General features: G+C 40.2%; 1 protein-coding gene and 1 long non-coding RNA gene across 2 annotated transcripts in view; one reads left to right on the forward strand and one right to left on the reverse strand.

Annotated features, from left to right (window-relative positions):
- LOC111934588 (uncharacterized) overlaps window positions 1-16,031 on the reverse strand; it is a 357,296-nt gene that overhangs the window by 82,323 nt on the left and 258,942 nt on the right. The gene's annotated exons all lie outside the window — the stretch shown is intronic.
- LOC147650855 (uncharacterized) lies at window positions 4,642-8,397 on the forward strand. Its single transcript, XR_015275268.1, has 2 exons — window positions 4,642-5,463; window positions 8,018-8,397. It is a non-coding gene; the product is annotated as an uncharacterized LOC147650855 (long non-coding RNA).

Consider the following 16,031-nt stretch of genomic DNA (forward strand, 5'->3'; position numbering starts at 1 on the left):
CACATCGACACCATAACCTGTGGTCTAATAATCACCACATCAGAGATTGACATAAAGGACAATACTTGTCTGACAGAAGAACATGGAGCAGACAAAGCACTGACACACACAGACTTGAGTCTGCAATCACTCCCCTCCACATCTCACTGTTGTCACTCCCAAAAAATGAGCAGAGACACCCCATGTTCATATTGCTACTGTTCCCCACATATAGGCATTTCAACAGTGCCGATGTGGTTTGAGCCAACCAAATCCTGCCACTTTGCTAAATCCCTACCCATTTGTCTAGTTTTTAAGAATTAAACTCTCATAAATATAATTAAATCCATATCCTCTCCTCCTGCTGCAAACAGGGGCATTGCAGTTTTTAAAGCATGTGCCTTCACAACCTTGATTTCTAAGGATATACAAGCAGATCTTCCCTCACCATGCACAAAGTAGAGACTCATGGAATGGCTGGTGTTGAAAGGGACCCTAAGGATCATCTCATTCCAACCTCCTGCCATGGACCTCCCACTAAACCAGATTGCTCAGAGCCCCATCCAGCCTGACCTTGAACAATTCCAGGGAAGGGGCATCCACAGCTTTTCTGACCAGCCTGTGCCAGAGCCTCACACCCTCACAGTGAAGAATCTCAAAGCCATGCAAACGATTTTCAGCTAAACCAGGAAGGTTTGTTGGCTGGCAGGTGAGCTGGGAACAGCTTGTTTGCTGCACTTCTGTTCCATGCTGAGCTATGCCAGAGGTCCTGTGCTAGCCTAGAACAAGGCAAAGCATTGCAAATTTTCATCACAGACATTTTTCCAAAGCGTGTCTCCAATTATAGTTATGTTTTCTTTTTAAAAGCATAGGACAGAAAATGCACAGTCCATACATCCTACAACATTTAAAGATACAGCCCTGTTTGATTACTATATGACCACAAAGGAAAGATTCCCAAAATCTTCTAATTGAAAGGGTTATTGTTATAGTTTCAAGGGCAACAACATAATGTGAACTCTCAGTGCCAACCATAATAAAAACCAGAAATAAAAAATAACTTACAGCAATGAAGAGCAAGGCAAACGAAGGATATAACTGCACAGTGAAGAGCAAGGAAACAGAGAAGAGATAAATCACAAAATCCTGCAGGATAGAAGGTAGACTTTTGGGGGGTCTAAACTGAAAACAGCATTTCAGCTGTGATATCAGGATGTGATAGAGTAGCAATATAACTAGCAAGCAGCAAAGTTCTTGAAGCAGGTATTGCTGGGCTTACCACCATCACCCTGTCCATCAGCAATGAAAATTTCAAATATAAGCTCTAGGGTGTCCTCAGCTTCCTCAGCAGTAACTTCCTTATTATTATTATTATGAATATCATCATCTTTATGAACAGAAAGTTGGAAGTGGTGCTTTCTGTTTTGGCTGTACCTGTTGGAGGCGAAGCTCTGGGTTTCTGTTATGTATGGACTTAGGTAAGGCATGTTTTCAATTTCTGTCTTCAAACTTTCAATACTTTCTCCTGGACAAGAAAGATGACTTTATAACAGCACTGCTGTAAATTAATGGTTAGTTCTGCCAAAAGAGGACCAAAATGCTTAGGATTCTTACCCTTGCTTACATTTTATAGACAAAACATTTGCCATGGAGATGGAAAGATGAGGACTGCACTTAGTGTAGGTTATAGTAAACTCTCCTGCTTATCCAGACAGCTGCATGTTGCACAGCTTGAATGCAGGATCTCAGCCACGATTTCTGTCACTCAGTCACTGCTGATGGAAGTGCTGTGCTGAAATTTTCCTATATTTCAGCAGCATCTAGAAATACCAGATGTGGTTAAAGTCCTGTGAGATTATGCAGAACACAGCCCTTTTGTAAAAGAGCAGTTGCCTTCACTCAGCTGCCCAGGGCTGGGTTGTAGTGTGAAAGTTGCTCAGACCCTCAGGGACTTACTGCCCAAAAAACATTCCTTGGTTTCATTCTTCTTTTTTTTTCTTTTTTTCTTTTTTTTTTAATAGAAGGAAAACCCAGTCATTGTACACAATTTTCTAAGATTCAGCAGAAATAAACCCCTGATTTTCTGAGGCTGAGGCCACTGCTTAAGCACATCATAGATCACCTGTCTTCCCTCCTTCAGCTCAGGCACAGGCAGGCTGCAAACCCCAGCCAGAGCAGTGCTCAGCACTGCCCATCTCCCCAGGACACATGTGCTTGGTCACTGTGCATTTCAGCACTCCTGCATGGGGCTCAGGGCACAAGCCTTGCTTGCAGCACTAGGTCCCTGTGTTCAGGACCCCAAAAATGCCTTTCAAATATACTGGGAAATTTTTCAGGAATTTAAATAGGTTTAGCTTGTATCCAGCTTTCTACTACACCCACAGAGGAAAGGATTTTTACAGCATACCTGATCTACAAGCACAAAGGCAATTTAAAGAACTGGAGAAAATGAAGAAGCCTACATCTTGCAAAGAAAACTCTTTTTGATGAGTTGATGTTTAAGCTGGTACTGAGGTGATTCTTCATCCTGAGCTTAATACTGAGGAAAGACTACCCTGACCCTTCACCATTCCCTCTTTTAGTCCCATTTCTGAATGTCTCCTATTTGATACTGCAATATTCAGAAGCCATGAGTTAGGCTGGGCTCTGCTAGCCAATATACAGCACAGCTATCATGAAGTCCAGTTAATGAATATGTGGGACTTCTTAGCTTGTTTTGGAAGCTGTGAGTGCTAGAAATTTATCTGTTAATGAATGAAAATTAAAAATCTTTTCCTTGACTCCTAGAATTGGGACCTTAAAAAACTTTTGTCCTCATATGAACTTCACAAGACCATCCTAATTTCACACAATGCTGCAGTTTCTGGGAGATCCTTATCTTATTTCCTTCCTATCTGATGCTCTGTTGTCTATCTTCATTACAAAAGCAAAAAGCCTGTTACTAAATTGCTGAGAGCACCATGATCATTTGTACTTCTGTAATTTGTCATGTACAAAGGGAAAACTTGCCATCATATTAAGTTATAGTATTTTCATAACTACTTGCCACAGCCAGCAAAACATTACTTGAAAGAAATTACTTCAGGATACCAAAACAAAAATTACTTGCTTTTGCTCTGAAAATTTTTCAACTTGCCTTTTCTGTGGAGAGCAGTAGAAGAGCTGTCTTGGTATGCAAACATGGAGCCCAAATTCATCTGTTTAAATACATCCTGTTTCCCAGATGTGCAGGGTGCAAACATACATAATATATATGGGTCAAGTCTGATTGCTTGGGAAGGAGGCAATAATGCAGGACTAATTATTTTCCTGACCTGATGGGTAATATTTTATTTAACTCCACTCTAGGGAAGCTAAACTAGATGGTGGGAAAGAGAAATGTATTCTCAAAGGAATGATGCCAGTTTATGCAGCACCTTTGATTTTTGCATACACTCGATTATTGCAGTAATTTTAAAATATTATTTATTCATTATGTTTTTATTTGGACCCCCAATGTAAAGGTTACATTTTCTTATTCCCCTCCCCATGCCTAATATTTGTTACAGTTGCATTTTTCAAACCATTTACTGTCTGAAGGGTAAGTAGAATGACACTGCTCATAATGTGCAAATAAATGTGAAATAAGCTAGTCAGCTCAAGTGGAATGAATTACTGACACTGGTAAAATAAGGCAAGAGAGAACAGCTGCCTTGGGAGCTAAAAAAGACTCCAGCAGGTACTGCTATTGAGTGACTGGAATAACACTTACTATGATTTATCAAAGACCACTTGAAAGCACTTCTGAGGCATTAAATAGGCATGAAAAGAGGCTTTAGTGGCAACGGGACTATGCCAGAACTGAGTGATTAGGAGACTCAAAAGCTTGACCCGAACTTGCAGCCTATGAACAAGGGATGCCAAAAATCTTCAAAGATGTGTGGAAGAAAATGGAGGCTACAGTCAATTTTGAAGAGATGACCACAGAGCTATTGGGTCCTATTACAAAAACCTGATTGCATGACTATGGAGAAGGAAAAAGCCCCGGTCCATGATTAGTACCACAGCACTCCACCAGTCCACCAGAAAATAGATTTTTGTAGGAATAATCTCATAAATTAAAGAAAATACTTAAAATATTTTCAGCTGCAACATCCCTGTGGTCAAAGACAATTTTCTGCCCTCTCAGTTTTCACTGCTAGCCTGCAATTCCAGCAATGCCTTTGTGGCAGGGGCTGCCACAGTGGTACCACAGGCAGAGGTGCTGCCTCTGCCAGGCCCCTGAAGTGACAATATTTCAGCTGGCACAGACCAAGGTCGTGCTTCCAGCTCCCATCTGTCCAGCCACTGCTTATTGTGCTGGTGAGAATAAAGTGTTTTGATGGTGGGCAAGTTTAGAGGATGGTCCTGCTCCACAGAGTAGATCCCATGTTCAAGGGCTGGGGGATGGAGTAGTTCAGTGACCCAGCAGCTCCTCTCCAGCTGACCTCACAGCAAAGGTGTTTCTCAGGAAGGGAACATTCCAGTCTGCCCAGGGCATGGCAAAGACTTCTCTGCTCAACATGAGGCAGTGCTTTGCAAGCCCCACATTACTCCTGGAGCCTTGTAGCACCTGGTGTTTCAGCCCTCACCTTCTCAAGAGAGAGGCATTTGCACCCATTTAACATTGTGTTTGCTTTATAGGAAAAGAAGTCATTAAGCAAGTGAAGATTTTTAGAGAAGAAAACCTTAGTTTGTGGCAGAGTTCCCAGCTCCCTGTCTCATCTTCAGAAGAATGGCCACCTGGAGACTGGTGTGGGAGGGAAAAACATTAATGGAGAGCTGTGAGGGTGATGGGGGAGAACAGTTTCTCTCACATTGCCTAATAAACTATATTTCACCATCCAACTTTATGATTTTCTGCAAAAAATAGACCTCTCCCTACTTCTCTGCAAAGATTTAATAGCAGCAAGTAGTAAAATGGTCTCACATATAAGACTTCATTATTTTTACAAAATATACTACTGTCATCTACTTGCACATTATGAAGTGTTATCATAAAACAAATCTCTTACATTCATTAGTATGAATTAGTGAATTTCTACTGTCTGTTAAAGACAATTCTTGCAATTCTGAATCTTAAAGACCTAAACCTCATCACCATTGTGCCTGAAACCAAACAATGCTTGAAAAATACATCAAACAAATGCTGATACTCCAGTGCATAAGGCCCATAGCATTTCCTTGTATTCCCAGGAAGCTCTCACAGAGAGACATCAGTTATAATATAGCAGTAATGGCACTGAAGATTTATCATAGTTTTATCCATAAGTAGACCTAAATGGCACAAAATCAAAATAACCACAAGGTCTTTCCTTGCCTGGCACAACAAAGACAAAACAAAATAACCACTCTCCTGTTGTTTTGACAGAAGAGAAGGTACCAAGATGGGGAAGGAGACCCTCCAAGAGGTTGTTCTGCCCAGGACCTTGCTGTTGGAATACAAACCATTCAGCAGTGTATACTGTGAGTGTTCTGGGCTGCAGATGTGCCACAAGGTTCAATTGGTACAGAGAGGCAATAGATGTGGGAGATTTGTACAGTCACGAGGCAAGAGATGTGACAGAACTTGGTTTCTCTGCTCTGAAAAATCTGTTCTAGGAATTTATTTCCCAGAAGTGCCCAACTTGAGAAATATGAGACAGCACTTTTGCAGTGTAGGCAAGTTTTATTTCCTCAGATGAGGCAAGTCTGTACAATTGCACATGCACAGACAGGACACAGTAAAGTCAGGACCTAACTCTCCTTAAAAAGCAGCTGGACCTCAAAACCCTTTATATAATATAATATACCTCAGAGTGTGTCCCCTATAGCATTATCAGGGCTCCCAGAGCTTTGATAGAAAGAATTAGATCCAAAATCACTGATAAAACAGTACCAACACAGGTTGCCAGCCATTCTAGCAGACCACAATTCCTGGGAACATTCTAGGAGCCCTCAACTCTTTGTGCTGCTGTGAGGGTGCAGAGGGGTTTCTCTGGAAAAGGAACACAACTATTGAGCTGTCCTGTGGGATCTCTGTCTCCAAATACTCTGGAGAACAGATTAAAGAGAGGAAACTTTTTTCAACACTTCTTTTTTTCTGGCATCTGTTTTCTAAACACAACACAGTTCAAAGGCCATGCCAGTGCTGCTGGAACCAGGAGCTGCTTTAAACCACCATGTGTGTGCCTGACAGAAGTAACCAAAAACCTCGTATTATTTCCCCAATGACAACCATTATTTTTAAAAGGTAATTACATTGCTCCTTAAAAGGTCAACTAAAATAGGTAAATTAGTTGTATCTGCAGCTAATTGTGACAGGTAGGAAGAGCTTCACAACATGCACAGCTTTAGTTACAACATTTCTGGAAAAGTCCTCAGGGATTTAGAACAATGACACTGTAATTTAGCCAGTCAGTCACAAAGAGCCATAAACAGATTCACAGAGACACTTCTGTACGCACAGCTCCTTGTATATTTTATGAGGGAAGCACTACCTGCCTTCCCTCTCCTTCCCTGATCTCTCTCTTCCCTATACATCAAGCTCACAAACAAAACAATGCAAGTGCTAAGAGAAAAAAAAATAAAAATGAGAGACTTTACATGGCATTGCTCAGATCTTATAATAAATATAATTCTCCATGCAATTATTTATTTTCAAAGAAAATCGTTGTTTTCAAAAATACAAAAGACACCATCAGTTGTTTTATTCAAGGTTCGCAAGGTTCAACTAACAAAACTAAACAGCTGATGCAAAGTCTTTGATGACAGCACTTTGGTTTCCTTGCTGTAATTGCATTTCATAGCACGGGAGTTAATTCATATAACAGAAGGCACTGTTTAAATGCAACTGCATTTGGCTTGTTAGGGCAAATACTTCTGTCCTTCCCTCATCTTTCAAAAGTCAGCACTTCCAAGAATGTGCATAGATTTTCTAGGACTGGCTGGGTATGGATTAGCCAGGGGACATGTGTGTGGAATTCACCCACAGACCCCTGCAAAGGTTTACTTCAATATCAGCTTTGTTGAGCAGCAAGAGCAATTAGAATGGGTCTGAACTGGTGACACAAACTTGAAATGATTCTCTACAAACCCCTGTAATTAGATCACCAACAGCTGTTTAGCCTCACTGACCCTTAGCCAAAATAATAATGATTTCAACTGGAAGGTCTTCAGTCCCAGAAGAAATATGACAAAAAGCACATCATCAAGTATCCACATCAGGGAATTAAGCATTATTTGACTATTATTCTGAGTCTTCTCTTGAAGTCCTCTCTTGACAAGGCTGAAAGACAAATAAATTTTGATGCCAACTACAGAAAATTTTGGTTTGGAACAAGAATGCACTGTGCAATTAAAAGGGAGATTTTCCCTGAGCATATGGCTTGTTCCTGACCAACATATTGCCACACATCTGAACTAAAGCCCCTCACTGCTGACAAAGTTAATGTGGTACAAAATCCTCAACTGAGAAACATGGTTCAAATCTAAGTAAATATCACATTTTTCCTCCCCTTCTCAGAAACTGCAAGTTTACAGCAGCTTGAAAACAAACACATGTCTGGAATGAACACTTGAAAGGAAAACAAAAAGAAAAGCAAACCAAACTCATAAACCTGATGGAAACAGTGCTGTTGCTGGTACACCTCTTTTCTAAGGCTGCATAAGTGCACTGTAAAGCTCATTTGCAAATGTGGTTGAACTAAACTCAACCTGAGCCAGCCCTGTAACAATGACCAGTAAAACTGATGTTAGATCTGACTAGACTGTTATACTGTAAAATCTTAAGCCCAGCTCCTGGATCCTGTTGAAAAGGAAAAGCTATACTGCTGACAAATCAGCATAACGTGGAAGGAGTACGGAGGAAAAAAACTGTGATTCAAAAACATTGCAGAATACAAACAGAACTGATTTAAATAGAACAGCATGGGCATAGAGCTAATATTTAGAGTTAACGTAACAAAACAATATAATTACATCAAAATAGAGAAAGCCATGGGGCTCCAAGCTTAACAGTAAATTGTCTCATTCCACCTAGGAGCTGCTGGAACAGACTGCTGCTCAAAAAGAGGTGCCTCAGCTGCACATCAGCAGCGATGTGAAGGAGAAGCCCTCCTCAGGGCTCTTTGCTGGTGCCTGCCAGTGGAACAGAAGGCAGCTGTCAGAACACAAAGTCCTAGGAAAATAGGAGGTTCAAGGTGTTACCCTTCTCAGCCCACTGAGCCAGACATGGCAAGCTGATCTATTCACTGCATGACTCTCTCCTCGCAGGAGATTCCTGCAGCATTTGGTTTGGTACCCATTGTTGGTTTTCCCCCCCTTCCTCCTTCTGATAAAATTTTCCAGGGTTGCTTTCAACCCAAATTCCTGAACAGTTTTGGAATTATTAAATATTTTTCTTGTTGGGTTTGCTCAGTATTTTTGTCAGTTTCTCATTCATTAGAAACCTGCATTCCATTTATGGAGCAGCATGTACAAAATTCAAACAAATTTTCTCCCAAATGAAAAGAAAATTCTTTTATTAAGCTGATAAACCAGCTATGCTCAAATATGCAAGACAGATTTGATCGTAGAAATCAATAGTATCTCTTCTGGGAGTTATGAAGGACCAAATACAAGCTCTTCCTTCATAACTAGAGCTAAAATACCATTTTCCTGTTTCTTACATAGTTCAGATAAACAGCTGAAATATTTCTCCCTAGTCACAATTTACAGAAACTTTTGTAATATAATTTAAAAAAGGTGTGGAGGGAAGACAGTGTCAAAGAGTGGCTGACACAGACCACTGCCCATCACAGCTTTAGCAGCACACTGCACACAATCTTCTTTCCACCAGCACTCAGGGACTGCCAAATGACCTGGGGGCTTCCATACACATGGCAAAGGCAACCTGGGCCAGGTCTCCTTTCTCAAGACTGCCCAGATGTAACGTGTGAACCAGTACGTCACCATAAAGAGGATTTTAATGGGTTTTGCAGACATGTGATACTATTTATAATCAACCCTCCTAGACAGTTGTTTGCATACCCCTCCCTGATGCAGCTTCCCTTGAAGAGAGTTGCTACACAATCATTACAAATTGATTGCAAAAGAGCTAACAATCATGATTAAATCATTAAATTCTTGTCTACGCTTCAGAGAGTGGAGAGAAAATTAACTTCCCACCAACCTAATTTTTTCCTGAACATGAAATAATGATTTTCTGCCCGTCTAATTACAAAGCCAACATCTGATCAAGCCGGCATCCAGAGGGGATTATCACATGCACAAGTATTAGACCTCATTACCAGCTTGAGTGCAAAATTATTACATCTTGTAATTGGATGGTGAGATTTATATACAGATCGGCCCGGTTTCTGTAAGATTGTAATTACAAGCTTCGTTGGTTAGCTACTTATCACTCAGCACAGAAGAGAGGAAAATAAGCAACAGAAAAAGCATTTCATTAACCCATAACCCTATCAAGGGAGAACCACTGTAACATCCATGTCTGCATTAGGGAGAACAGCTAAACTCACAGATGAAACAATTTATTATACTCTTTGCAAATGGGATTTCATTTTGTTTAACCCCTAATGAACTATTTTGGTAAACTGTATGAGCAAACCATCCATTTTATAGACAACTGGGTTCAATATAGTAATTATAAGGGGTAACTGACTGAAATAAATACTCATCTGCTTAGGGGCAAGGTTATTTGATATACAATTGCACATAGATCTGAGCATTCACAATAGGCAGAGTAAATAAGTAGCTCGCCTTGGCTTGTTACAGAGACAGGAAAGCCCCTTGCATACAATCAGCACTGGGAGAGAATAAGAAATCCTGCTGTGAGAGTAAGACATACACACATACAAATTGCCAAAAGGTAAGATCACCAGGCTCTGCAGGGCCAGGCCATGTTCAGAGCACAATCAAAAATACAGAACACCCTGCACTGGTGCTTTGGGGATGTCAAGGCGCAGGTGTGTAAAAGCAACTGAGCGGGACAGAAACACAACATCCATTCAAAAAATAATTTCTAAATCACGTTTACAGGCTTTTAAAGCAGAAACATCCAGGCTTCCTTAGCAAAATGAAAAGAATAAGGACCAATATTACAGACACATTTGTGCCCACTTTCTGTTCCACTTCCATTTCCCAATTCCTGATGGCAGGATGTGAATGGATGTTTCTCCCTGACATCAGTTCCTACTTAGAATAAGCCCAGAGCTTTTAGGGTGATTATTAAGGAAGCCTGTCCTTAAAATAAGATTATTGCAGAACCACCATATTCTTCTTTTTTCCTATTTTTTCCCCAAACACTCATTCTTTTACAGCCTAGAACAGAAAAAAATCACAACTCAGAAACCAATGTATCAAACTTCAGGGATTTTCATTTTCTCTTGTATCCAATAACAAGTTTCAGAAGGGTAAAATCCTTCCCATTCTGTTGAACTATAAGCCATTTATTTCATTAGTAGCAAGTGAAGAAACCACAGCTGGGTTAGAATTAAAAAAAACCCCAACAACAACAATCCCCAAAAAACAAACTTGCCACCCAAAAAAAAAAATCTTAGATGATCTAAGTGATGGAAATTAGCCTGGGTATCAATAAGTGTTCTCAATAATCTCTCTCACTTTCTACCCAACATCCAAATCCAACACAGTAAAGTTCTGTTGTGGGTTGAAGCTAACAATTATGTAACAATGTAGAAATGCAGAGTGTTTCAAAAAGGCAGAGGTTTTTAAATAAATGTTTCATGAAATATTTCACAACTCAGTTCACTTTTGGAAAACGACCTTAATTTCAAAGACCATTTTCATCACAAACCTAATCAGAGTGAATCTTTTATCTCATGTCAGCTGTTGAGCTCTGATCGATTTCAGCGGTGCAGGGTAAAGCCACAAGCAGCACATCAAGATTATCTGCAAGGAGGGATGATTGTCTATTGGTATTCCAAGTTGTAGCACCCAAAGATTCCAGCTGGGCTCCACATTATTCTGGCCACTCATCACACGTAGATAACAGAAAATATCCACTCCAGAGGTCTTGCAGTCAAAGGCAACTGATACAAGAAGCGCTTAAGTGAACTGCTACCTTGAGGGGTTTTAGCAAAATAATTCTTTTAAACACAAGCTTTTGCCTGGCAGATACGTTCTTTGTTATTACTCTTAATCTGTATATTAAATATTTCTGTGTCCTTCTAAACTGCCTTTTCTCTATCGTTATGGGTTTCTGTCAACCCCTAAAGTCAAAACAGATGCACACAAAAACAGGAGATCCCAAGGACACTTTAAATAGAAAAAAAAAAAAAAAAAACAAACAAAAAAACAAAAAAAACCAAAAAACTAAACTTCAAGAAAGAAGAGGTGCTTTACAAAAAAAAAAGATATTTAGGAATAAATAAAATATTAACTAGGTGGTCAGGATCATTATTAAGCACTGTGGGAGGAAAAAAATAACTGGTTGAAGAAAAGACTTGAAATTCAAAATACCTGAGAAAAAACTATAAAATCTAAGTCTATAAAATGCAGCAATTCAGGTGGCATGATTCAAGACAGCAGCAGGTTGGACCACAAATATAGAATCCAGCTTCTCAGAGAAGAAAAGTACTCTAAATTATACCAAAGAAAATAGTTCAATTCATTTTACAGTAGCAATTTTTCCTCAGAGCAGCCTCAAAATAGTCTAGTCTACTTTTTGGGCCAAAACAACTATTCAGTAATGTGAACTTCTACCTTGTGTGGGCAGCTCCTGTGAGAGGAAGAAAATCAGGCAAAATTTATCTGCTTTGGGCTGAAAAACACCACTGCACTGGCTCTGTTTCCTCTTGTGTTAACCTTTCTAAAGCCCACCAGATCTAATGTGCTGATGGTACAAAAAACACGAATGGAGCAGAAGAAACCTGAAGGTCCCTGCAGCTCTCCTGCCTCACCCGAGCAGTGCAGAGCTCCTCTGCTTAAGGATCTGTCCTCAGGGCTACAGCCCAAAATACATCTGGCAGCATCAGCCCACGAAGGCGCAGGAGAATTCCAAAATCTTCTTGCACACTGGGAATATAGAGAATCTTTATTCTTACCAATTTTTATGGACAGAATTGTCAGCGTGTAAAAATTGTTACGGAATACAATAAAATAGACTAGCTGCAGGAATGGGGAAAATAAAGATAATATATTACCCTAGGGTAATATGAAACAAATTATTTGGTATTTTGCATACTACCATCTTACTTCAGGTCTTTTCTATATACACAGCAATAGCCATTTATATACATTTGCACTTCACAGTAATACAGAAGAATGAAAAAAATCCCAATTTGTAAAGCTGCCTCCAACCATTACTCTGATGCAAAGGCTGAGATTGGAATTCAGGAAGCAGAGGTGCACATGTGTAAAAAGAGTTGAAGCAAAGACAGCAGCCACTGTATTTAGTCTGCAACCCAAATAAATACTTGCAATACTATGTTGGGTTATTTTCTTTTTGACTGGCATATTTTATTTTATATGCATTATTTATTAAGCTGCTCTAAGGTCAAGTCATAGCCTCAATTTTTTACTCCTCATATTTATTGCTATATATATTTGCAGGCTAGTAGCACCAAGTAGTTGCAGTCATCACCTGAACCCCACTCTGTTTAGCTGTGTGCAGCCAGACCAGAGGAGAGGGATGCACACTCTCCAGGTAGGAGGCAACAACGTTTAACACTTTACATGCACGGACTTCTGAGCTTCTTGCACGTCTCTAATAGATTCATTTTCCCCAAGGAGGGGCATATGGAAGAGAATGGGAAGACAGAGTAGTAGCAAAGTGAGTCCAAGAAACCTCAGGGTTCAATAAATAACTGGAAAAGAACCTGCTTATTTGCATATTCACACAACTTAGATAGAGTTATGTTTTACCACACAGTGTCCCAGCAGACCTTGTCATGCAAACATCCAGGACCCTGAAAAAATGCATCTGTTTCTCCAGAATAGAATATTTCACAGCTGCATCACAACAATCATGGACCTTGAACATACATGGGACTTTGACTTTAAATATACCTGACCAATATTCCCCACAACTTGCTGATTTTCTCCAAATAAATTAAAACAGACAAATAGAAAAACAAAAGTACTTTCTATGGGGAGAGATATTAAGTCTAAAAAACATCAAGAAAATTATATGAAAGTGATCATTAGCACTTCTTGCTGTCCACAACAGCAGGTTGAATATGGAAGCAGGAAGAGTGTGTCATAGCTCTGGGGAATCTTTGGTACCATTTGATTGATTCTCTCTCAAATTCTAGGAATGGGAAAGAAGGAAAACTGCCCTTGTTTCAATCACTTGGGAGCAGTAACCTATTCGAAATTTCTTGTCAATCTTATTTTTCAGCCAGAGCTGAAGTTAAAGCTGCAGTAGAAACCTGCCTCCTGCTTCACAGCACACAAGGCTGACACACAGCAGAGACCAGAAACTCCCTGCGTTTTCCTCCTCCCACACTCCAGCTCAAAGCCTTCATAAAACCCTGAGTGAATACACAGCTTGTGTTTGGTGAAGCAGTTTGCTTTCAGTTGTGCAGAGTGGAAGAGTAACACACTTTACTTTCTGTTTTTCCTTCTCCCTTACCCTGCTGATTTAATTTCCATCCCCTCACATGCCATGCAGCCTGTTACAGCTGTGCTGCAGGTAGCCATGGCATATTGGCAATAGTTTCCAGACTAATCTCCTTCAGTGTGGGGGCTTCCATGGATACAGAAAAACAGGGAGTCATTTGCTTTTTACTCCCAGTGGATCATGGAGCTACAGGAAGGTGCCATCTCCAGTGGCAATCGCTGCCACACCCGTGCAGACTCTATGAGGCTGGATTATGCTATACATTCCACGGTTTGATTTCAAGGCAAAGATATTAATATGGTATCCAAAGATGAATACAAAAGCATTCTAAAAGAGTAAACATTTTTTTTCTTTAATATATTTGAAAACATAAATGCATAAATTTTCTTAAAATGTTTCAATGTACAAATTTTGAGTAAAATCACTAAAATCTGCAGGCAAGACAGGGCTCACATATAGTGCTGAACCCTAATCCAGGCAAAAAAAAATTAGTCTTTTCCTTTTATCAACTCTGGTGGTATTTTTTGCTTTCTGAAGAAATGGCATGGATTGCCCACTGTGCTGGTTTTTTTTTTTTTCTGTTTCTAGCCTCTGTTTTTTATCTGGATGCTTTTCCTCAAGGCTCTGTGGGGAGTCCCTACAAGTGATCAATATCAATGCATCCCATCCCATGATTCACACTCAAATTCTGTGATTTGGAGCAACTCCTCCTTCACCCTCAAGTTTGCATCCCTTGTTCTTTGAGTTTGCTCATTTCTGTGACCTCTTCTACTCTGGTTTAAGATCTCTCAGTAGCTTTGCACAGCTCTTCTAGAAAACAGAATCATCTCATTTTATACCCCTTACTGCAAAAGTGAAATACAATAAATCTTAGCAAATCTGATGTCTTTATTCACTTATTTGTACCCCTATTAAATGCTGCCTAATAAATTCTGCAACAAAGAGAAGAGGAACTTATGTGGCACTTCTGGAAAACATAACCAACCTAACTGATGGGAAAGCATGATGGAATAGAAAGTGGATGAAGACAAACTGCTTCTTCTCTTGAATTTATTGGAAAAATAACATCTAGGTCAATTGCAGCAATGCTTAGGGGTCTAAAGGAGGAGTGGAAAGGAAAAGAGGCCAAATTTGCCAGGTTAAAGCAGGGAGGAATAAATACAATATCGCAGTAAAAAAAACTATCATAATGTCTTTAAATATGGTATTTACCTCTTATTCTGTCTATGGCGAAAGAAAATACAGAACTTAGAACTCAAGGGAATGTAAAGTGCAAGAAAAAATGGAGGAGCAGAAAGATCAGTGCGTGTAGAGTGGAGTTTGAACAGGAAACTAAAGTGCTGAAGACAGACAAAACCGAACAATGGCGCAGCAAAATCTCGCAGTGCGAGAGCTTTTCATTCCCTACGAACAAGGAGTTTTCTCCAAGCCTTTGCCCATCTCTGACACTCTGTGGCCAGAGCCTCCACAAAGTGTAGCAAACCACCACGGCCAACACCACAAGAAAGAGCCACTGGAGCACCCACTCCTTCCTCCCTGCACTCAGAGCTTCCATCATTTCCTCCCAAACTGCTCTTTAAGAGACATTGCCTGTTAATGTAACACACACTTGCTGGACTCAGTGTAATTTGTTTTTTTAAAATGTCACTGCACACAGTGCATTTGCTGCTACAAATGCAGACACCAAGCAGTGCTACAGCAGAGCCAGACACCCCAGAGCAGCACGCATCCAACAGGAGACACCCACCAGAGCTGTGCCATCCCCAGCTGGCCTGATGGGGCAACTCAGACCCTCCATGCTCATAAAGCATTTACAACTTGATTTTCAATTTATTTCTCGATGCCCAAAGAGAGGGCATGCCTAAACCTAAATAAGGTTTAGGTAGGCTCTCTTTTTGACAGGGGCATAAACCTTCTGAAGACACCACTGTTTAATGAAACCAACCAGCACACAGCCAAGTCTGTCCTGCCGTTCATTCACAAAGCAACTAAAATAAAAATTGCTGCATTTAGCAGTGGCATAAGCACTACGAGCCAGGCTACAGCAGAAAAGAGCTCTATTCACTGCAGCCCTTCATTATGTATCACTCAGAGAAATCCTGCTGTTTTCTCTGTTTGCAAGCAAGCCTCAAGCCTTTTCTCAGCAGCTGTCACTTGGTTCACAAAAAAAAGGCCTCTCAGCACCATGGCGATTAAATACCATTATAACTTTCCTCCTTCTGCATACTACAGTAGGCAATCAATATGGGCTTACATTTTATGAGACAAGGAGTTAACTTGTTCAATTACGGTGCAGACAGCTCTATTCTTTTGTAACAAGTAATCTGGGTAGGGAAATCGATACTGACAGGCCCGATGCACGCCAGCTAATTTCATATTATCCTCAGCCAATCGGGTACCTGCGAATAATAGAGTTGTTGTTACAGTTCATTATGGGGAGGTGGGATCAATATCGGTACAATAAGAGGATTGG

Source organism: Cyanistes caeruleus, chromosome 12 (genome assembly GCF_971803275.1).
Source record: "Cyanistes caeruleus chromosome 12, bCyaCae1.hap1.1, whole genome shotgun sequence".
Classification (NCBI taxonomy): Eukaryota; Metazoa; Chordata; class Aves; order Passeriformes; family Paridae; genus Cyanistes; species Cyanistes caeruleus.